Source organism: Sabethes cyaneus, chromosome 3 (assembly GCF_943734655.1).
Source record: "Sabethes cyaneus chromosome 3, idSabCyanKW18_F2, whole genome shotgun sequence".
Classification (NCBI taxonomy): Eukaryota; Metazoa; Arthropoda; class Insecta; order Diptera; family Culicidae; genus Sabethes; species Sabethes cyaneus.
The window spans coordinates 28,538,839-28,562,708 of record NC_071355.1 but is presented as its reverse complement, the minus strand read 5'-3'; the positions used below and the strand labels follow the sequence as shown (position 1 = coordinate 28,562,708).

Below are 23,870 nucleotides of genomic sequence, written 5' to 3'. Positions count from 1 at the left end.
AATTTCGAGTCCATTTTCAAGTCTAAACTAATTCCAATTTCAAGTGTAATATCACGAGTAATTTCATGTTACATTCAAGTCCTATTTTCTGTTGAATTACGTGTCCTATTTCAGGTCCAATTCCAATTCTAATTTAAATCTAATTTTACCTCCAATTTATTTAAACAGGGTGTCGATTATCCAGCGAAAATAAAATTCCCTGACTTTTCAAGATTTTTCCAGGTGTATTTCGAAAAAATCCAGACGCAAAATATCTCGTTAATTCCTCATTTCAAAGTGTTCATTTGGCTTAATTGGTTACTCTTGAATTATTTTCTAAACGTTTTTAAATTTCAATTCAAATTCATTTTTTATGCGAAATTTCTATATGCAAAATTAAAACTATTTCGAACTTAATTAACGCACATCGAAATTAAATCGTTCTGTCTGTTTGATCACATGTAATGAATGGGCATAAATCCACTTCACACATTTAACTATGCAAAACAACAAATATAAAAGTTGATCTTTAGTTTAGAACATAATTTGAAGTAATTTTCTGACACAAAGCTCGATTTGTCTAAGCAGCTATTTGTTATCAAAATTTAAGGAAATAATTGTTCCTCAGGAATTTAAATTTTTTTGATGAAAAATGACTCAACGATGAATTGAGCAACGCAGCATCGTTGTATAATTTGCTTTTATTCGACCTCTATCGATTGTACTCGCAGTCGAGTTTCAAAGATATGACTGATTTGTTAGACTAAATAAGAATTTTGAGGCTGAGATGGTCTTTCACTTCGCATTAAGCGTGGGTTTTCACTAGTAATCGACAGGAGAATAAAAATTAAAGTCCGGGTTCTGACCCGTTCAGGTTGAATATCGAAGCAAATTTTTAAAGGCTGATCTTGGTTCAGTTTGATTAGTCCTCGTTCCAGTTACAAACCGATCTAGGTCCGGAAGTCTGGAATTATCAAGAGGTAAAATTTGCTTGTTTTAAATGCTGGTTTGTTTAAATATCAATGGATATTTGTTCTCGAAGCAGCGAAGAGTGTTTTAACAATCTGACCGAATTGGCTGCAGTGAAAACAGAATAAATATTGTCCCAATGCGCTTTGCGTGTTAACATCCACCAAGTTTTTATGTCACTTTCCCTATAAAATAAGCAAATTTCTATACACCACTTCTGATCTAAATACCCGATTAATATCGAAGAATCCAAAAGTTATTGATAATGGTTTAAAGCAGATCAATCCACTTTAATGAAACTGGGAAATTTGTACACAAGAGATTGGTTTAACGCGAGCAAAAATAACATGTCATATTCTATTTGATTTGGGCATACGCGAAGGCCTTGAATAAAAAGGTGACAGATACATGAAGTAAATGTTATCCTTGCGATGCCATAACTTCATCAGTATATTTTTTTTCATGCCAAAAATTCCTGACATCTAATAAAATTCCTTGACATTCCCTGACTTTTCCAGATTGAAACGAAAGTTTTGAGAAATGCTAGTGTCCGGCCATAGAGGACTTTCCCGGGGGAAGTTCACCCTACTTGATTTTTCCAGGTCAAAACATGCTTTTTAAGGATCGGTGTCCCAGCTTTTGTTTATATCCGGGCATACTAATGAAACATTCTAACAACGAACACAGCTTGAATGTTGGCACGTAAATTCATAAATTCTCGATTTAGAGCAGCTTTTGCCAAATTCCTGGATTTTTCCCGGCAGGTTTGAATTACCGACTTCTTCCCTCATTTCTCACTTTTCCCGAGTGTGTGGCTTCCCTTTATTTTCTTGATTACAGAAAAGATTTATCAAATTATTCTGACAATATTTGCAACAGACAGATTATATGGCGTTCGCTCCTAAAAAGTGTATCAAGCTCATCCAATTGCAATAGCCATTTCAAAGATTCGATTAATGACGAATAAAGTGTTCAAGGTCAGCATCAACTGTGTGCTTCAGCGCCAGCTAGACATAGAACGCACTGCGCTTAGCATACGAACATCATGGCATGGTGATAATTTCATTATCACATCGCGAACCTAGGTACAACGTATAGCCAACATTAAATACTCCACCGGGGGCCATTCGGCGATTAGCTGTGAGCTATAAAGTTCATCAGCACATGGTAGTTTCGATTGCTTCAGTTGTCACTGAAAAGACAAAATTGTCCTATGTAAAACAGTTTGTCCTACGTAAACAGTATGTAAAACTAGTTATTTGCCACCGTCAATGATAGTTATAGTTCTAATGATTACAATTCTAATTGCTCTTATTTCCGCATGTACGTTCAACTGTCAAAGATCGTCACGCATGTGAGCCATTACAACGAACGATCGGGTTCGTAGGTTGCTTAGCAACAGCAAAACGGTTGCGAGTGAATCCTCAACATATCAGGCAAAATATTTTGCCACATGGTGGCTTGTGGTGCGTTTTGCAGTGCCGCTGTAAGACACCGCGAAGTAACGATTTATTTTGTCTTTTTGTTATGCTTCTCGTCGAAGCATTCTATTTTTAAACGTGTGATAGCAAAAAACAACCGTCACACAATCGGATTCGCCGCGAGAGTGAGATGTGCACATTGTCATAACTTCATTAGACTCATTATCACATTCGGCAATTGCTGCTGCTGCAGCAGCAGCAGCTGCAATTGCAGTGATGAGTTTCCGTTGCTATCGTGATCAATTACGGTAAAATTGATTTCAACATCCACTATGTTTCAAGAACTATTATTCACCGATAAGCATCGTACAAGTACGAGTACATGTCACGTACCGAACGTGAAAGGAAAACTTCCTGCTTTCGGGTTAGGTAATTTCTGCATTCCAGTGGAGCCGCATGGTGTACCACCCGAGCTGGATCGATAGGAAATCATTGTGTAGGTATCAAAGTTCATTTTACTATCCGTGGAACCATCCAGACGGCAAGGCGGAGAAAATCGATACCTACTGTCGGTTCCGATTTTACTGCCGGCAGACGGGTTTTCACCCTTACGATAAGATATTTAAATGTAAAAAGGAACGCTAGGATGGGAAAGATTTGTTTCAACGAGTTTAGAGTGAGATTTCCACCTGAAAAATCCACCGAACACTGACCCGGTCAATGTGGATGAGGCTGTTGGCTGTTGGAAATTTATGAGTCTACCTTGGTAAACCGCTGCTGTGTAGGAGGCAGTCTGCAGAACACGAACGGAGTAGAAATGCGCATGCGTTCCTTCCGGGTATAGGTACATTGATTTTGAGTTGGCTGTAAGGACGAATTTTTAGTGGTTGACAGAACCTGGCTACGGTACTGAAGATTTTTGATAATGATGAGATCTGAAATTTATTTAATCTTTGAATTACTTCTTTAGAGACTAGGAGCCATTATTGCATTACCAGCCAAATTCTATAATTAACGTTTTCTTTAAACATCTTTGTTAGATATAACCAATTTCAACATGTTTTCCAAATTACAAACTGAAAAGTTTTAAAGCAGCAGTAAAGCTTTTATTGCTAGGTATTTATTTCTGAAATAAAATAGGTGACCTTCGATTTCAAGGTTCTCAGATTTCATCATTTTCAACATTTCATTGAAAGAGCCAAAAAAACACTTCATTATGGCGAAAGTGGCAATTCCAGTAGTCGAATTTGTCAGTTTTCGACTGCGATTTATTGTTTGTAAACAGTTCTGCTATTTTTTCGCAAGTTATAAACTAACGTGGTTCTGAGATATTCATCATGCAGGAGGTCACCTGCAAGATCATTAGCTTCAACTTGGAAGCTAGCAAAATTGTTGGATTATTGCAAAAGTACTGAGGCGCCATAATGGAACCTTATATCGTCAACTACGGTTGGAGGCTCAAGGCTTATGCTCAACTTCCCAGACTATGGTCTAGTGAAAAAATTCTAGCTCGACGTTAAAGCATATACGAACGATGATTGCAAGCAAATCCATGGGGCTAAATTTCTAACAGATTCATGTTGGTTTTCGAGGATAAGTTCGGAAAAAATCGTGATTTGGTAAGGGATCTGTTCCTATGGCATCAAATCCAGCGTTTTGTGATGGATAAGACACTATATTCGGAAGTATATAAAAGTGAGTCTCTCAACAAAAGTATTTTACGTATTAAGCCCAGTGGTGGTCCACTAACGTTTTGACCAGATTCAGCCAGCTGCTAATATGACAAAGACGTGCTGCAATGATAATGTACCACCACAATGGAGTTCAGTTTATCCCAAAAAAGCTGAATCCACCAAATTGTCTTCAGTTCTATCCAGCAGAGAAGCATTGGACGATAACCATGCGAAAGCTGATGATAAAGGGATTAACGGGTAGCAACTAAAACAAGAGCGCGTTGTACACTTCTGTAAATTGCACAAAGATCTAGGCAAAAAGTATCCTACGGTACAACATTTTAAAAGCGAAAATGTTGCGGCTTCGACTATATGGTAGATCGAAGCCTAAGATCCCCAACAACTACTCGCAAACAAGGTAGTAGAAGACCAGCCAAAGTTATGGACTCAGAAGGACTTCGTTCTCTTTCTCGTGCCTTCAACAACAATGATTCCATGAGCCAACGATATGCCGCAAAAAAAGTTCAATTGTTCTCACCAGTACATCTGCAAAACATTGAAATGAGTCGGAATAAAGTACCGAAAGAACATAAGAGTCCCGAAATATACTGAGGGACAGATATCGATGCTGAAATCCCAGTGCCGGTGGTTGATAAAAAATTATTTCAAAAAATGCTTTGTTTTGGATGATTAAAGTTTCTTCCCTCGTTCGAAGTCGCACATTTCTGGAAATGATCGATACTATTCCATGGATAAATCTACTGCATCTGCATGTGGCTCGTTGGTACCCGTGTACCTTTGAACCGCAGAGGCGCTGGACAAAAGGAGACTGCGCAACCCCTTTATTAACCCCCCCTCACCTTCCTGCTCTTTTTCCTCCAGTTCAAAAAAATTCATTACTTTCCCCTACCGTCCCTCCATCAATTGCAGAACCACCGTTACAAAAAAATATTAATATTAATGCCCGACCGCATTTCAAGGTCAAAGACTAAAAACACGAGTTTGGTCTATTTCATAGGAACGGAACCTTTCTCCGAAAACCCGCGCTGAAAATCGCGGCTAACCCGCTGACAGACGAACAGCGTCTCGCGCAGTACTTTGTAAGTCGCAAGGGCCTGCATAGTGTCGTAGTTATGGTCAGCGGGTGGTTGTCGTTAAAGATATGCTCAGCCACTTTTCATCTAAAATGGTGTGTCAACTAAAGACCCGATTGAAGAACATAGAAAATTCGGGATTTATGAAATCAGTTGCCCACGTTGCGTAAAGGTTTACATCGACCAGACTAGGAAGAATCTAGAAACACGTACTAAAGAACACTTGGCAGAGGTAACAAAAGCGTTAGATGCCCAGGAGGGTCTGACACACTATTTTAGATCAAAAGTAGCTAAGCATATCTTGAACGACAACCACCCGCTGACCATTGACAACGCAACAGTACTAAACAACTGCTCTACGTGGAAGATGGATGTAACGGAGAGTTTAAAGATTTACAATTCTTCTTCTTAGATTTCAAACTCTTGCATAAGACACCACTTAAACTATCTACAGTATCCCCCCGCTAATCCGACACCCAATAATCCGACGACTCAATAGTCCGGATCTCGCTAATCCGGAAAATTACGAATTAAAAAGTATTGCACTTAACTTCTTTCAATCGAATACTACCTTCGTTTGGTGTCTCCGTTAGAGTCAGAATGGTACTCTTTCTAACTAAATGGAAATGATACATGGTGCTGCTTCTAACTATGTTAACTTTTGCCATGGCCATAATATTTTCATTGCTATTCTCAATAGACTGATGTGCTTGCGCTTATTTCGATACTAACTAAGAGTTTCAAAGTATTTTGTTGACGAAATTGAGCATTACTGAGTATTAAACATAGTTATTGTGTACTTACGACAAATATTTTCTCAAATTTCCGGAGTTGTTTACGTATGGATGTAAACAAAACCACATTTCAAATTCACACTGACGTCAGTTTGACAGTCGGATTATCGAGTCAAAATTCGCTAATCCGGCTATAAATTTGTCGGATTAGCGGGGTGGTACTGTATAATAAAAATAGTTTACCTACCTACACATAGGTTTACGTACGTAGTCCTAAGCACCAAATTACACATTGCATCTGTTTACCCACACTAATTTTATATACCCACACATAGATTACGTAATCTTAAGTTCCTATAAAAACTGTAAAATTGCTTTCGCTAATTTAGTTTGAAAACAAACACTGAGGAAAGCCCGCAAGTCGTAGGCGAAATACGTCTCTGTCACGAATACATATACATAGTAGAAATAAATTGGATTAGTTTTCTTTTTATTTAATTCCAGGTTTCGTATTCTACTAAGACGCTCCAAAAGCTTCAGTCAATTTATTTTCAACAATGGACAAATTCCGTAAATCAGATCTTTTTGCCTTTCTACTATATATAGTATAAAGGTATAGCCACAGACAAACAGACGAGACACTCGCGTTAATTCCATCGTCCAGTCAAAAACACCTTATTTTTCAAAAAAGCATGTTTCGCAACATGTCCACACCGCGACGCTCGAGTGTTGCTTCGAGTTTCCAGTATAAAACCATACAAATGTAAAAAACCAACAGTATAAAACCCTGCAAATGTAAAAAACCTACAGTATAAAACCCAGCAAATGCCAGCTACTCCGCAACATGCATAACAGAGGGCGCTAGTGTGCAAGCAAAATGTGTAGGACGATGGTTTTTGAAGAATTTTCTTCTATGTGTCATGTCAGTTCGTCAGTGGTATAGCAATCACTCGGAAAACCGAATTTCGAAAGGAGGCCCTGTGAGCCGAGTGTCTAGTACCATAGTACCAGTTTCGAAAACTGAGCATTTTCTGTATGTATATGTGTATGTATGTATGCAGCGCTTTTTTCTATCCCACTTTTCTCAAAAATGGCTGGACCAATTCCGATGATCTTAGTATCAAATGAAAGGTCTAGTTGTCCCATTGTTCGCTATTGAATTTCATATTGATCGGACTTTCAGTTCAAAAGTTATGTATAAAAATATAAAAAATACGAGACCTAATTTTTTCAGAGGTTCCTCAATCGATTTGAACAAAAGTAATTGCAAATGAAAGGAGACCCTTTTAAAGCTACAACCTTCAAATTTTATGATGATTGAGCTTGTGGTTTAAAAGTTACAGAAAAGAAATGTGCAAAAAAAGTATTTAAAACATATTTTTCCGACAATTAGTAATAATGCAATGGTAAACTTTCTGCAAATTATTATCATTTGGAAATTGCGGCTCAGATCTATCAAACTAAAGTAAGTTATTGAAAATCGAACAATTCATTCAAAAGTTATTCAAACTTAAACACTTAACATGACGCTTAGGGGAGACCAGGTAGACTTGTTCCCTTGGGACACTTGATCCATTCATTGTTTCTCAGTAAATACAATGCTGTTTTTATGCAGAAAAAAACAAAGTTGTACATTTCATTCAACTAACAAAATTGCAAAACAAAAATGTAATAAATTTTTACATTGCAAAGAAAATATAATATAATAAGATTTGCAACGGAATAATTCTCTATACTTCTTTTTTTAGTGAAGTCCAACTTTTTGGCTACGGAAAACTGCCTTGAAATTTTTGAATTACTTTTCAAACAAAAAATTAGCTAAACATGTTTATTCATTGATGCTGTATACATTTTACAATAAAACTTGTATATATTTTACAAAATTAATTTTCAGTAAAACTTACTACGACAGGTACACTTGATCCACATAATTTCAGTGACACTTGATCCTTTTGTTAGGAAATGAAGAGCTTGGAGGCCGTTATGTCGTAAATAATAAAATGAACAATTCTCCATATCGTAAACATTCGTTATGTAAAAATCACGAATAGTTTGGAAAATCGGTCAGAACGACCGCAAAAATGTTCAATTTGAATGTAATGACACTTAAGCGATATGTGAGAGAGCGAAAAAATGCTTCTGAAAAGTTCATCTACCAACCGGACTACGGAGGAGCAACCTGTGCATTTTCCAAGGATGAAGAAAGACTGCTCGGACAAAGAATTCATCTGAACAAAACAACTCATCTTCTTTGAAGAATTCTATTAATCAGGTACCAAAATCGATGATTCCGTACAATACAATTATCAAAACACCTGTAAATATAAAACCATTTCCAAAGGCATCACCATGTAAAAATGTGCGAAGAGTAAGAAAACGAGGAGATACACATCCTTACAGATGCACCAACGAAATTGAAGCTGGAGACCGCTCTGATTATTAAACAGGAAAAATATAATGCTTCAAAAATTAAAACCCAACGAAAAAGTTCTCGTCGCAAATTATAAAAGATGTCCAAAGCTATACTTTTACAGATCAATGCACATAACGATTTCTAAATACTTTTTATACTTTTGAATTAAACTGTTGTACACTAAATAATGGCACTATATGAACTAGGCCTATTTTAATAAAACTTCCAAATGAAAGTTGAGCTTTAAAAGTATATATTTACAAATGGATCAATTGTGCCTAGACGGGGGATCAAGTCTCCCGCATATTTTGAATATGTACAATTTTCTGTACTTTCCAAAATATCTCATATCTTTTGTTAAGCGCTACGTATCACTAATTGATAAATTGTAGGTAGTAAACTGTATTGTAAACTACCGAAAAATTGAAAACCCAGGTTTTTTTTCTAGTAGACTTTTGAGAAATATACATAAAACAAAATGGGGATCAAGTCTCCCTTGTTTCCCCTATTGAACCGTTCAAAACGTGTAAAAACAGAATATTCCAATCAAGGATCGATTGTATTCAAAGTATGTGTGTGTGTGTGTGTGTGTGTGTGTGTGTGTGTGTGTGTGTGTGTGTGTGTGTGTGTGTGTGTGTGTGTGTGTGTGTGTGTGTGTGTGTGTGTGTGTGTGTGTGTGTGTGTGTGTGTGTGTGTATGTGTGTGTGTGTGTGTGTGTGTATGGATGCATGCATGCATTCAGGTGTGTATGTTTCTGTATATGTGTATGTATGATGTATGTGTGTACAATTTGCGTTGAAATACAGGAAAAGTAATGAAACATAATCGTCAATTTTCAATGCAGTTTATTTCATTTCAATTTTTCAAAATTTTAATTTAATTTAACTTTATCCACTTGCTGTTATTCGCAATCGGACATCTATACGAAGAAAATCAGTTTGTTAAACCCATGATTACTCGCCCTGTTGTAGACCTCGTTGGTAGCTATCATGAATTTTTTTTTTAATTTTTGGAACAAAAAGTGTCCCACTGTAAACGTCTCTCCCCTATTTTGGACAACGCCTGTGGAACGTAGGCTTTATCTCTGTATATCTCGCGACTTTGGCAATAAAGAAAACTACTGTTTTCAGTAAGGTTGATGCACAGACCAAGATTTCATAAGTTTTTCGCCAAGTAGCGCAAGTATTCGAGTGAATTCTGTTTTGTTTAAGCATACTTATGAATCTAGGTTCGTACGAGTAACTAAAACCACTGACGAACTGACATGACACATAGAAGAAAATCCTTTAAAAACCATCGTCCTACACATTTTGCTTGCACACTAGCACCCTCTGTTATGGCATGTCGCGGAGTAGCTTGCATTTGCACGGTTTTATGCTGTAAGGTTTTTACATTTGTATGGTTTTGTACTGAAATCTCGAAGCAACACTCGCGCGCCGCGGTGTGGTCATGTTGCGAAACTTGCTTTTTTGAAAAATGAGTGGTTTTTGATTGGACGATGGAACTTACGCGAGTGTCTCGTCTGTTTGTCTGTGCTAAAACTTAAGCATATATAGTAGCGTCTAGATTTGAAAATGCTAATGAAAGTTGATTTTCCCATATGAATCTATACAAAATTCATACAAATTTAGTGCAAGAAATAGGAAATCCCATGCCATCAAAAAAGACTAGCGCTGCGAAAACTAACCTTGTGAATTTTGCTGCGAAATAACGGTTTTAATAACTGATAATTAAAAATATAGCTTGAGAAATACATTCAAAAATTTTAGTTGCCACCGGTTATACCTGCAACTGCTTAATTTTTGGCACGAGATGAGTCTGACACTTCTTGTTTGTACATGTACACCCATTCAGTCAGATAAAATATTAGTTAGTTAGTTACATTTCTTAGTGAAACAAATTTTCATGTTCCAGCGGAAGTTCGGCATATGCAAGATTTCTTTCATCTATCATGGACAAACAGCAATCATTTACAAAAATTTATTCATGTATTAATTGAGTCGTAATTGAGTGCACGAGGTATCCAACTGTCACAAAAAAAAATATGGAATAAATTGAATCACAGCTCGAAATTTCCAGTATTTTCCCCGAGTGATCAGCTCTTCGTCATATTTCAAGCAAGTAGCAAAACCAAGGGGACTTTTGTTTGTTGAAAAATAGTGAGAAATAGTGGTTTTCTTCAAATATCTTTTTGTCAATAATGAAAAGACAATCCATAAATATTAATGTCAAAGTTGGTTCTAATGCTGACTATTTCCTCTATTTAGGAGGACTATTTTTCCTCTCTATGTTGGGTAAATAGGCGAAAACCCGTCATAGACGAACCCATCCAGCACCATATTAAATCCCCGGAATGCATAAACTTCTGAGTTCTGTGTAGACTTCTGTGTGTGTTGTAATGAAGCAAGCGCCACGCTACACTTTCAAAATAACGGTTTTTATTTTTCTGCACATCCCTCGACATTAGGATGAACGTCTTTACTCTGTGGTAAACAAAAGAGTAGTTGAAGAGGAATGTATCAGCTGGTTGTTTATTAATAAAAATAATGTTGATATCGTAGAAGAGTGAACTGATGATGATAAACTCATTATCCTGTTTTCAATGAATCGATATTTTGGGCCGGTTTTATTTTTTCGCTCTTTCGCTACAATTTTTTCTTCGCCCTTTATTTTGCAAATGGGTACAATATTTTATTTGGTGGTCCCTCTTGGATTGTGGTGGTCCAAAAAATCATCATTTTTGTCACAAGCTCTTATTTTGAAAGTCACATCTTTTAAACCATTGAACTTAAGTCTTACGCCCAAATATTTGCATAACTGCAATATGTGTTTTCCATGTATACGTGGTGTAAACTTCCAAGAAACTTTTTGTTCTCTAAAAAACGGAGATTGTTTTTTATAACAAAATTGTAGACTTTTATTTTTTATTGTACTTTTTCTGTTTTATAATACATTTTTTCAAAGAAATCAAATTCAATAATGTATTTTTTACTTCAAGAAAACGGATAAAAAGCCATAAATATATTCCGATCCACTTTGGCATTCTAGGCTGCCCTTTTAACATAAGTACAAAAAATTTCTTCAGTTTAACTCCGGCCCAATGATTTTGGGGTAAGGAACCTATTTTAAGCAGTCTAGTCGAAAGCTCAGTAAGTGTGATATTATTTTGCCCTACTATTTAGCGATGGGTTGACTAAGTGGGGAATATCAGCATACCAATCTTTTTGTTAACTTTAATTCAGCTGTTACCACTGAAAGTCACTATTATTAAGCTAAAATTCTGACTTTTTACATTAAAAATTGAGGCGCTGGAACTGATTTTAATCCGTCCGAACGAATTTTAATCACCAGCGTGCTTTCTTAAGCAGACCTGAATTTTACTGACTTGTCTCAAATTACCACTGTCATAGGCTTGTGACCATGACCTCAAATGACGCAAGCGCTGACATATTTAGACATATTTAGAAATGCTGTAAGTAATCAGTGCTCAAACTAGCGAGGTGCGAGGATCCTTTTCAGCAGTAGCGAGGTGACGATTCGTTTCAGCAGCTTGAAAAATGCTAGTTTTTTTTATTGAAAACACAGTAAATTGCGATTGAATAAATTACATCTATGGTTAAGTTATTCTAGATGATGTTCTTATCAAAAGATTCTGAAAATATTTACATAATATTGCATTTTAAGCTCAACTTATATTATATATGTTCAACTGGTTTGTACAGGCGGCTCCTGATTAATCCGTCCCTTACCCTATTTTACTCAATTGAAACATTGAGTAGAAAACATGCACCCACAAATGCTTTGAAAAAGACCAATATTAAGATGCACGTTTCTGGGAAGATGGTAAAGATGGTTTCGGACAATTTTTTGTTCAAGTTAATTGTTACAAATCAATCATTTTATTTTTCGGTTGTGTTATTCCGACTTCAATTTAATCGATATTTCATGGATATTTGTATGCTAAAGTGAACAACCTTGTTCACCCGAGGTTCCATTCATTATGGTGTTAAAAGAAAAACAAAGTTGGCCTTGACAACGGTCGCGAGTTGTCTTGTAATATTTTTAATCGGAAGCGTTTGAACTAATGTAATATAATAGTTTGTTATTGTGTGCCTAGGCCGGTGTCGTTAGGATTTTCTTCCAATAAAACGGAACTAAACGATAAGGACCAGGATAGTGCGTTGCTTCAAATTTGCCTAGAAAGCGCATGCGAGGCAGCAGCTTTTGCATGAGGTCCACTGAGCTCTGTCCACTAGACATGCTTGAAATTAAATTTATTGAGAAAAGCCCAGTAACAGAAAGGGTAAGTATAAAATTGACATTTATTTAAAGGGTTTTTGTACAGACTTGCAATAAGTGCGTGGTTTTCCATAAATTCTAATTTTAATAAATAAGGAAAGTGTAGATCGTAAACTTCTATAAGAAAAATCGATGCAGGGACATGCGATCGGCTGCAAATTTACTACGCTTCATCTCTCACACTGGGCAATAAAGTGCAAAACTTATCTTGATTCCTCTAAATTAATTAACGAAATGTCTTATTTTTGTTGCAAATTTGGATATTTTTATATTTTCATTTGTTTTAAATCGATTTTACTGCAATCACTTTTGAAGAGAAGAAGAGTTGTAGAAAATGACAACGCATATTGCATAATGGTTCTTAACATCAGCATGTGGATAAATTACCAAAGTAATTACCTATTTAAAAAAAATTGTTTAAGACATTCACACAGTTAGTACAATCAGTCATGTTATCCAAAGAACCTTAACAGAACAGTACATTTGCAAGTAGAGCGCCACCAAACACCATGCTGCTCCTTTAATGGCTAATGTAAAATATTTTCAACATTACTAAAATTCTTCTATCGAAAACGGAAGGCCGATTAAAATGAAGTATTCACAAATTGTTGCAGAAAAATCCAAACACATGGTTGGTTACAACTTAAGATTGCAAGAAAAAAACGTCCTTGCAAACGATAAAGATGGCCGGTCAGCATCTAGACAGACACTTCACCACGGCAGCCATTTCACCATCTTATGAAAAATTTCCATCATACCGTTCCTGTTTGGTATGCATAAAATTCCCTAAAACTGATTTTGAGCCGAGAAATCAATAATTTCGCACACTGTATCCTTTTCGTGCTACGACGATAGCGTAACGATAAAAATCAATTCGAAGTTTCTCTACGTTCCACATGGCAGACATTTTCCATTTTCCTCTTCCCTACCAAGTCCGGTGTCAGGTTATCGGCTCTTGCACGCTGATTCACGGCTCTGCCGCTGCTGAGTCAGCCGTGAAGGAATTTTAAATTTAGAAAAAGCACATTTTCCTTTTTACTGTTCCACATGTTTCATCGGTTTCGCGAAAAAAGTGCGGTTAACACTTACGGTTTCAGGTTGATCCGGTGGTAAAACGGCAATTCACGCACAATTTTCTGGATGGTTTTTCCACCTTGTCCACTAGCACACCACAAATGGCTGCCGTTTTTTCCACAGTAGCACACACAGTCTCTGGAAAAATCGCTCCGCACGTCAGCACGAGCTGAGGAGAACCTTGGAATGATAGTGAGGTAGGGCTTCGATAAATGCTTTACCGATGGTGACCCACCCGAGTGCTGGCAACTGTGGCGCCCTGTTCGTGCCGGTACCGGGTGGCTCCAACACGCTGCCGAACTCACAAAATGTGGAGAAGGGAAAATCGAACCTCGATCGGTCCTGGGCGATTTGTGAAAATTTCTGGAAAATCTACACTTTTCTGCTATAATCTAAACACCATCGACAAGCGGAAAGCCTATCGGTAGCGCCAGAATCAACTGGATAACTATTTTGGACCAGAATTTCCACAAATTTTCACAAAATTAACAGGAGCTAACTGAAAACGTTCCACTTACCACGAGCACAAAGAAATGAAAGGCCGAGTTTTGCACGAATTTGCACATGCGCGCCCGTTTGTTCGCGTCGACCAGCGGCAGCGGCGGCGTCGCGGCAGAACCATTCACCCGAGAGAGAATGAACCCGTTTTTTCACCACCTCCCCATCGAACGTCGACGGTGCGGTGGTGGTCCTTGACGGAAAGTCTCCCAACGAAACGATTGGCCGGCTCGCCATACGTGTGTGTATCCCCGCAAGTGCTTCTGCCCACAACAGGCGATGCCACCGGCCGGCAGTATATCTCCTCCAACCGACCAGCCAACCACCCACCCACCCACGTGTTGACCGCGCGCTTAGATGCCGGCTCGGTCAAACCCGGGCAAAATAATCGATAATTTTTCGAAGCCTTATGCCTGGTTCATTGAGCCAGCAGTCGGCAGTCGACTTGCTCTGCTGTTGCATCAACACTTCCAGCCACCATGGAATGAAATGTGAAAATGAGCGAATATCGCGACAATTCCGGTTTGCCTTGCCTCGCCGGCTGTCGATTTCCTTAAGGAGCAATCGGTGAACGTTGTTGTATACAGAGAGCGAATGGCGAACGAGCAGCAGTTGAGAGCCGACGAAAAAATTCGCACATGTCGAAGGGAAAGCGACATGAAAAATCTTTTGAGCGGCGATTCATTTTCGCACATCTTTTCATTAAAGGCGGTAACGGTAGCAGACTGGCCCACATTTGGCTTCGTGAAAAACATGATTAATTGTCTCTGAGCGATCAACGTAGGCTGCCGTCATGAAAGCAGTCAGTGTTGGGTCTGTTGAAAGCTAGTCTATACCTAAAAGTATCTATAGTTTTCTTACCATCTGTACGTAAATGGTAGGGGGAAGATTTTTAACTTTTTGAATTAAAAGCGGTAATTAAAGCGGTAAGTGGATGGTGGGAACCACGAAATGAATTCTTTTAGATAACAGAAAAACGAAATTTTGCTGAGTTACTACTTTCAGCGGTACTTCTTTCGAAATCAAATTTATCTTTTCGGTAACGTACTTTGAATGTACCGTTGGAAAACATTGCACGTGAAAGAAAATGTTTGATCTATTACAGCATGATTTATTCATGTATAAAATTCATATAAAGTCTATAACCAGAAAATCAATTGCTAGTGACTAGTGTTTGAATATAATAAGATGATGTCGAACGACTGAATTGGTTTAGCAAAGTTGAATAGTTCTTAATGCAACCATACGGTCACATAAATTAGTCCAGAAGGTGCCTAAACATTGAATTATCATCACACCGTACGAATTTATGGAATTTCTTTCAAACATCGGAACAAAACATGTCCACTTGAATAAAATCATATTTTATTGGATAACTTGCTATGCTAGTCGTTGCTTTTTCTTTATTTTCATGCACACTAATCTCGCTCAAACTACACTCGGTACAACCTCTATGCTAAGGTACTAGGTTCAAATAAAACACAACTTTTCAACCTGTAGGTAATGGACTGTATCATGTAAATAATAATACTTATGAAGCGAAATCAAAACGCGTAATCATGTGGCTTGGCATATATGCACCTTTTTTTGAACACGCACGAAACTAGCTCGACCTGTGTCACTTGTGTAGAGTTCGTTCGTTTTACCATTGGAAACCTTTTTCGATTCAGCTGAAAATTTACGTATAAAATGCTTGTGCATCATAACCTAATACTTGTCAACTTGTTTATTTGTTAATAAACTTATGCGAGACAGTTTTCTAACCTTTGATGAATAACGTTTTTTTTGCAAAAGACAGACTACGGTTTACGGAAAAATTGAACAATACGTTTTAAGATTTCAGCACAAGTTTTCTTACTGTTCTTTTATGGACGTAGGATAACGTCTCATGGAAAAGAAGCGTGTCGTTGTGTTTTGAGCGCTAATGACTCAGCGATTTCCTGATCGATTTTCAATATTTTTGCGACAGTCGAAGGAAAAAATCTATGCATCGAAACCAGTAAATAAAACTATTCATTTTGAAGCTATTGAAGTATTGCCAAATGTTTACTTTTTGGTCATTTGCAGTACAAAACAGTATTTTTTACCAGCACGGACACCAGTACTTTCGTTTTTGAAAATTTGTTATAGGGTATGTTGCTGCTTCGTCGTACAGGGTGGCAACTGGATACGAAACACCAAATTCCCTGATTTTTCCAGGTTTTTCCAGCTGTTTAATAAAGTTCTAGGTTTCATATTGCGATATAATTTTAACTGAAAATGTGTTTCGATCATTGATATTTGAGTTGTTTATCAATCTACGAGGTATTGAGAAAAATTTCATCACCTACTGTATTTCCCTAGGCGAATTCTTCAATCACTTTCTCTTATTCTGCCTACCAGCAAATTACACTCCTCCCGTGAGTTAATCATCTGTTCTTTTTCCCGCGCAAGTTTATTCGCAAACTCAGGCGCAAGCGGAGTTTTACTGCCCATTGCGGCTAGCTCTCGAACCCATCGTGGTGCTTTTTCTGCCACCCACGCGGAAATGTTCGAGCCATAAGCCATGCAAAAAAGCAGTTTAATTGAGCTAATTTTTAATTTCGCTTTGCCACTGGTGGCTGTTCTACTCTCTGACCAACGCGGCTTATTTCACTTTGCATGGATTGATCGGGATTTACTCTGCCGGGCCCAAGATAGAGCCAAAAATTCGTAACGTGGAAGGTAGGGTCGCTACACCCGCATTTCGGTTACAATTTGTTACAAAAGTATGGCAAGTTTATGTACTGTCGTGAGTCAGTGGAATTTCTCCAACATTTTTCTCGAAAACCGAATTTCGCTGCGGTGCCACTGGCATTTACTTCGATGTTCTGCGAATTGTGTCACATGCCGCAAAATGTCCGTCCTGAAACTTCAGTGTCATTCGATTCGACTTGACTAACGCCAAACGAAACGCGCAAAGTGAGTGCAAACTAAATTTGTTATATCACTTCACTTGCCTCGCAGAATAAGGCCCTTTGCAAAACACTGAGCTAATTATCGCTAACCCAATCTATCGCTTGTGTGCCATGCTTCTTTATCTATTTGTAAGTGTTTTTGACTAATCAATTAATAAATCATTGGTGTTGTTTGAAAAATTCCCTGATTTTGTTAAAAATTCCCTGATTATTCCAGGTTTTTCCAGGTAATTTTAAATTCCCTGACAATTCCAGGTTTTCCCAGGTAGTTGCCACCCTGTCGTAATTGCCTATTCCCGTCCTATCCAACACAAATTATTAAAAATATCAGCATTTTTATGCCACATAATGCAAAACTAGTTATTCCCTAATATTTTAGTTTGTTGTCTACCACATGCGATCAATCAAAGTGAGCTGAGATCTATTTAAATGCTTTTTATCATTAAAGAAGTTCTACCAGCCAATTTCCTACATTTTTTCATGCAACGAAGAAGACAATTTTAATTTCCGTCATTCATAAATGAAAATAACTTACGCAAGGCATTGTCGTTATTGTACAACCAGGAAAACTTGCCTGACCTGCAGAAATTTTGCAGAATAATATTTGTCATGCCGTCCTACACAAATACATGCGCGTCATCTTTGTAAACATTGCTGTGATTTTTAGTTCGGACGATGAAAAATTTTGCCTGACGGATTATAAAACGGTACGACGAATTTAAGAAATAAAGTCAGTTGCGTAATTTCAATAATATGCTTTAATAGTCGCTTTTCAGCGATTTCAAAGTTCACGGATCGAAAGATAAGTGTGTTTTAGTCAAATCAGCACAAAAACTTTTGGAGTATTCATTAAATCCATCCAACAAATGATGAAAATTAGAATGACTTACTACGACGGGAATTAGAAATAAACCCTATAGAGTAAGGAGGGGCAAAAGTGCGATTCAATGATTTATCGGTGCAGAATCCGAGTAAATTGTCTACATTGGCATGGATGGGTGACTACTTTGACAGCTTGAATCTAACGTAAACTTTGGTTGCTTACGAAGCATAGTTGCTGAGTTATGAGAAATGTTATTTTAGGGCGGTTTTGATGTAATTTTCCGTTGTACGGCAAATACACTATCAACAGGAGGATATTACTTGTTGAAAATTTGTGGCAGTGTTTTACATCACCCACATATCTGTTTTGAAAATACGGTGAAAAGAATTTACTAAATATATTTCGCTTTTCCGTAATTTAATCTAACGCCGTCAAGCGCCTAGCGGGGTAAAAGTGCGATTCATAGACGAGGCAAAAATGTATAGCTAATTATTTACAGCTTAAGGCACTGCGGAAAACAATGTTTTTCCGCTGATGAAACAAAAAATAAACGTTTGAAAAAGTTTCGATCTAACGGAGGCTGCAATACACCAGCGCAAAATAGGAAAGGTGCAAATTGAGAATATTTCTTACCGAAACATAACGCAGATTGAAGATAATATAGTTTTGTTAGCTACTGTCGTGCTAATTTCATGGATTCGAGCTTCGCACTTCTGCCCCGCGGTATTCGCACTTTTGCCCCGCTAGTGGCGTAAAAATGCGAATCGGCAGTGGATCAGAAGAAAGAAGAATTTATTTTGCAGAATACTATTACCGCAGATGATTTATAGTTGAATGTGCAGACATTAAGTTACTGCATCACTATAAAATATATAATGTTGCTGTCCTTCTTTTTATCTCACGAAAATTGATGACAACTTCAAGCATCGCACTTATGCTCGCCCTACTCTATAATATTTTCGACACGTTGTTTTGAGCGTTTTATCGTTTAGTCTATTTAGCAGCTCATGCGTTCTTTTAAAGAAAAATATTTCAAACTTGGATTAATATCATAGGACAGCGGTTCCCAAATGGGGGTTCGCGAACCCCCAGGGGTTCGCCAAAACTTTAGTTCGCTGCAGAATAGTATAGGGAAATCCGTCAGGGGGTACGCGAACCGAAAAAAGGTTGGGAACCGCTGTCATAGGACATAGAAAGCTTCACCGACACACTTTGCCCCGTGACACACTTTGCCCCGTCCTACCCTACTATTAAAAAGTTCCCGTGAATCGAAGAAACATCGCAGAAGATAGTAAGCTGATATCTTTAAGTTTCGTCACAAATATCGATGTCCGTCTTCTTTTGAATCCGTCCCACTGTGTGGCGGCAGCAAGCTGGATTCCAGGCTGGCCGATCATGTGTAAACCATATCACAGCGCTTTGCATTATGTAGAAGCAGATCAACGAATTCCAAGACTCTCTTCTGGTCGTGTTCGTGCACATCGAAAAGGCGTTCGACCGACTCAACCACGACAAAAGCTAGTCCATCTCATCGATGCTTAGTATGAGGCGTTCTCGTGAAAAATGTTGAACAATGGCGTTTTGTCCGACCGTATAAGGTTTACTGGTGGTGTGAGATAGGGTTGCATTTTATCGTCGCTGCTGTTTCTCATCGTTATGGATGACTCTGCATACGAAAACCCGAATTTTTAACTCAAATCCGTACTGCTGTATGCCTGCGGTGCGTCTTAGCGGAGATTGCAGAACCTAACAGCTGGATATCCAGCTGAGGAACTCCATCGTCGGTGTCATCAACGACCGATAGCAACAGAAATTCGATAACTTAGGTGAAAGTGGACTGGACCGCCCAGTTAGCTTCGAGGTTCGATGCTGGTCTAGGAAATCAGTCGTCGTATGTTGGAATCTCGGCTGGGCGGTGCTGCTAGAGTTAGTAGGATCTTTACATTAGCCTCGTAATTGTCATGTACTCTAATAACCAGTAATGAAATCTGTCGATAAAGAAGGGTAATGTCTAAAGACGATAAAATCCAAGGCTTTGCTGGGTAGAAGTGTATCGGACACACCTTGAGGAAAACAGCGAACGAGATCTGCACTCGCATGTAATCCGCAAATACAAGGTAGAAGAGGCAGACCCAGAGGCTCATGGCGACTCGGCTTAGTCAACGACATCCTAATTGTAAATGAGAAAGTGTCTTGGTGTCAGGTGAAAGCCATGGCGGGTAACCCTCGGCAGTGAAGATCTCCGGTTTAATCCCTTTATTCTGCAGGAACGGCGGACTTGGACAGGAAAGTAAATACAGCCCGGACTCGATTATCCGGGTGACAATTTTTATTTTCAGCCCGGATAATCGAATCACCCGGATAATCGAATCATCATTTTTGGTACAAAAAAATTTTAGGCATGTCAAGTTTTTTGACTTTTAGGTTTCAGAAATGTTTTATTTATTATTGATCTATCTTCCCAAAAGTCAGAAAATTCCTTTCTTACGATTTTTTCCACTGATAATTTTTTTTGGTACCATATTATTTTTTGTATGTTTCAATATTTAGGTATTATATTTTTTCAATATTTAGGTATTATAAACGTTTTTTTATTATTGATCAATCTCCCATAAAGTCATAAAATTCCTTTTTTGCAATTTTTTTATTGATTACAATGATGATGATGATGATGATGGTAATGGTGATGATGATGATGATTTTTAGGTAAAAAAATTGATTCCATAATCGCAGGATTTATTTTTGTTTTGTTCGCCGATAAAAGGAATCCAAGAAAGGAATTTTGTAGCTTTAGGGAGGTATATCAATACTTGTCAAGTTGCAATCCTCTTGTAGCATGAAAACTATAACATTAAGGTTTAAAATAAATCACTGAAAAAAAATATTTTTTTTTCACCCGGATAATCGAGTCTAAAAACCCGGATAATCGAATCCCCGGTTAATCGAATCCCCGGATAATCGAGTCCGGCCTGTAAGAGGTTTTCTTTAAGAAATAGGTCTTTCGACAGCGAATTCCCGAGATTAATAACCGAGTAAAGCCTAGGTGCTAAAGCGTTTATAGCACCTTGTGCAAATGCTATTTATTTTCGCAGAATAGTTTTCTCCGCGAAATAGTGGTCTTCCGGCGAAATGTTACGCAACCTTATTCAGTAGAATAACTTGAGGAACGGTTCGCGAATGACTGAATTCAAGGCGCAATATACAGTTCCCACTAATAAACCATGGTTCCCAAGATTGTAGCCTTATCGGGGAGATAGAGACCTCAAACTAAGGAAAACGGGTAAGAAAAGTTAGTCGTCTGGAATTGAATTTCAGGGGTCTGAGCGTGGTCGTTGACCGGCCACTGACGGCGCTGAGGCCAGAAACTGCCGAAAACCCTGCCAATTCAAGGCAAAAAACTAGTGCAGCTGCAACCGGCGACGGGCGCTAGCAGCGAAACCAACCAATCCCGTCTAATTATCCTCGATCCGGCCACTAACTACAAATTCTTGGTTGACACCGGAGCAGACTTATCGGTTCTGCCGTGCCCATCTAATCAAAATCGAAAGCAAACGCCAGGAATGAGTCTGTATGCAGCCAACGGCTCCCGCATCTCTACTTACGGCAGCGAAATATGCAAACCCACCTTCGGTATGCGCAGAAATTTTCCGTGGCGATTCATAATTGCGAATGTAACATCTCCAATTTTGGGTGCAGATTTCCTGAAACACTACAATTTGATGGTGGACCTGCGAGGTAAGTGCTTAATAGATAAAACGACAAACATAAAAGCACATGGACAAATAAATGCAGTTGCAGGATTAGTAGGATTGAAAACTTCTGATCTCTGAGACACCGAGGTTTGTTCTGATCTGGAAAAACAGTACTGGAGAATAGTTGGATTCCTGCTGGTTCAGGATTGTTAAATGAAATATGAAATAAATAGTCGTTGCCAGATTTAGAACGCGGGTTACAGCGTGCTACCAACCAACAGAAGAAAGAGAGTTCCTGCATCTAGCTGGATAGTATGGTTAAGAAATAGAAAATATTTGAGCAACTTTAACGTTGCTCAATATCAGTCCAAGCAACGCGGTCGAAAAAGCGCAATAAACTGGTGAACTGCGAATTGGACATTCTTGTGGATTACGCAGTCAGCTGATAGCTGCGCTATCGATACACGTTCAGCTGGTGTTGAAGAGGATTGAAGAACAGCCGTCGCCACTAAAGTAAAGTAAGTACAGGGGTTAGAAAAAATGATCGGAACAGTAAAAATTTTGACCAAATTCAAATGATCATAGCTTCTACAAAAAAGACATGTTAAAAACTGATATTTTTACTGCTTGTGTCATTCTACAGCGTGAAAAGTCTATATAATTTATATTTTATTCAAAAACTAGAATCAATTTTTAGCCGATTAGTTAAAAAAATGAACATAAATTAAGAGACATCCAAGATATGACCATTTCCGTCAAATCAATTAGATAAAATAATATTAAGAGAAATAATAGTAGGTGTGGAATTAGAGCAACATCGTCTATTTTATAGCGTTCCAACATAACGCTATGGCCTTTCATCAGACGTGCTTCGCCGTTTTGACATTGTAATTTAACTTATAAATACATTTCTTTAACGGTGTTAACACGAATCTAATAATTCATTCATTGAAGAATGCAGGCAGGTTAAACGAGTTATGTACCCAAAACCTGTATCTTAATGAAATCGAAATTAAATACGTACTAGCACAAAACTCCCGATAGGAAACTGTTCCATTTTTTATTATTCGAAAAATGTCGGCCAAGTCGCAGATGACAATGACTCCCGCTGCAGTTGTAACGTAGTGCATATGCTCCATCATAATTACTTGGTCCTACAAAAATTGTACTGTAATACCTGAGGGGCATTGCATCATGCATTTTATGTGTCCTACATATATGCTTGCGATTTATAAGCAGCAAAATTTATTGCACATACGATGTGCATTTCCCTAACGTCGAAAATTTTTCATATTTTTTGCATACGAGAAAGGTGATAACGTGTGCAACTACAGAAGTATCAAGGGTCAAAAAGTAATAATGATGCGTAAAGCCACTTTTTGCACAAACGGGAATGTTGGTGCTGAAATCGACGCGGTATATCGATACCAGTATATAGGTAGTCAAAAAGTGACATAAAAAGCCCGATTCTACCTGGTAGTTCGTTTTAACATCACACCGGAGTTGAGGTTCGCTTGCCCACTTTTAATACGTTACTTTGATAGGCGTGAAATGAGAATGATCCTTAATGTAGCGATCGGAATATGGAACTGTATAAAATGTAACGAACTCACATGTACAAAGTTACTAGAATTAATTTAATAATCGCCAACATCCCATCAGTAGTATTATTAGTATTATTTGTAAATTTAGATATTAATTCATTTTTCATATCGTTACTTTTCCAAGTAAATTTTCAATAAAAATCTGTGGTCGGCGGTACCGCGCGCCGACTCACAAAATCAAATCAAATTTGCATACGTGCTGCTATCAGAATGATATCCCAGACGCTCGCTTACGTTGCCTAATGTGCCTATCATCGCTAACTCGATCGAGGAGGTTGACCTGTCGATAAAGGCTGATGACCCGCCCGCAATCGGGAGAGTGTTTCACTTTGCTCTCTAACCTTGGGGGGTTGGTCGGGTTGACAAGATGCAAGCCGTGCGCTGGAAGAAGATTGCTTTAACCGAAAATGCAACTTCGTACTTTCGAACACAGCGATAAAGAATTTCGTTAGGCAGGTTTCGATCAAGAACGGTTATCTGAGGGTCACCTTGTCCTGATCGTTCACTTTGATCTGACCTGTGGAAGAGGCAGGAGTTGTCCGTAAAGTTAACTCGCGACGTGATTTGAAAGCAAAGGTAGTGAAACGCATGAAGATATCTTTTTTCTAGCCAGATAAGCAGTTTTTCCCTTTCCCATAGATAGGCAGTGATAGAACGTTTC

The 23,870-nt window shown here is 38.1% G+C and overlaps 1 protein-coding gene across 1 annotated transcript in view; it reads right to left on the bottom strand.

Annotated features, from left to right (window-relative positions):
- The window catches only part of LOC128744139 (elongation factor 1-alpha 2), a 42,284-nt gene extending 28,533 nt beyond the window's left edge, over positions 1-13,751 (bottom strand). Inside the window, exon 1 of the mRNA XM_053840941.1 lies at positions 13,672-13,751. The gene's annotated coding sequence lies outside the window, so the exon portion shown is untranslated. The remainder of the gene's footprint in view (positions 1-13,671) is intronic.
- Positions 13,752-23,870: the final 10,119 nt, after the last annotated feature.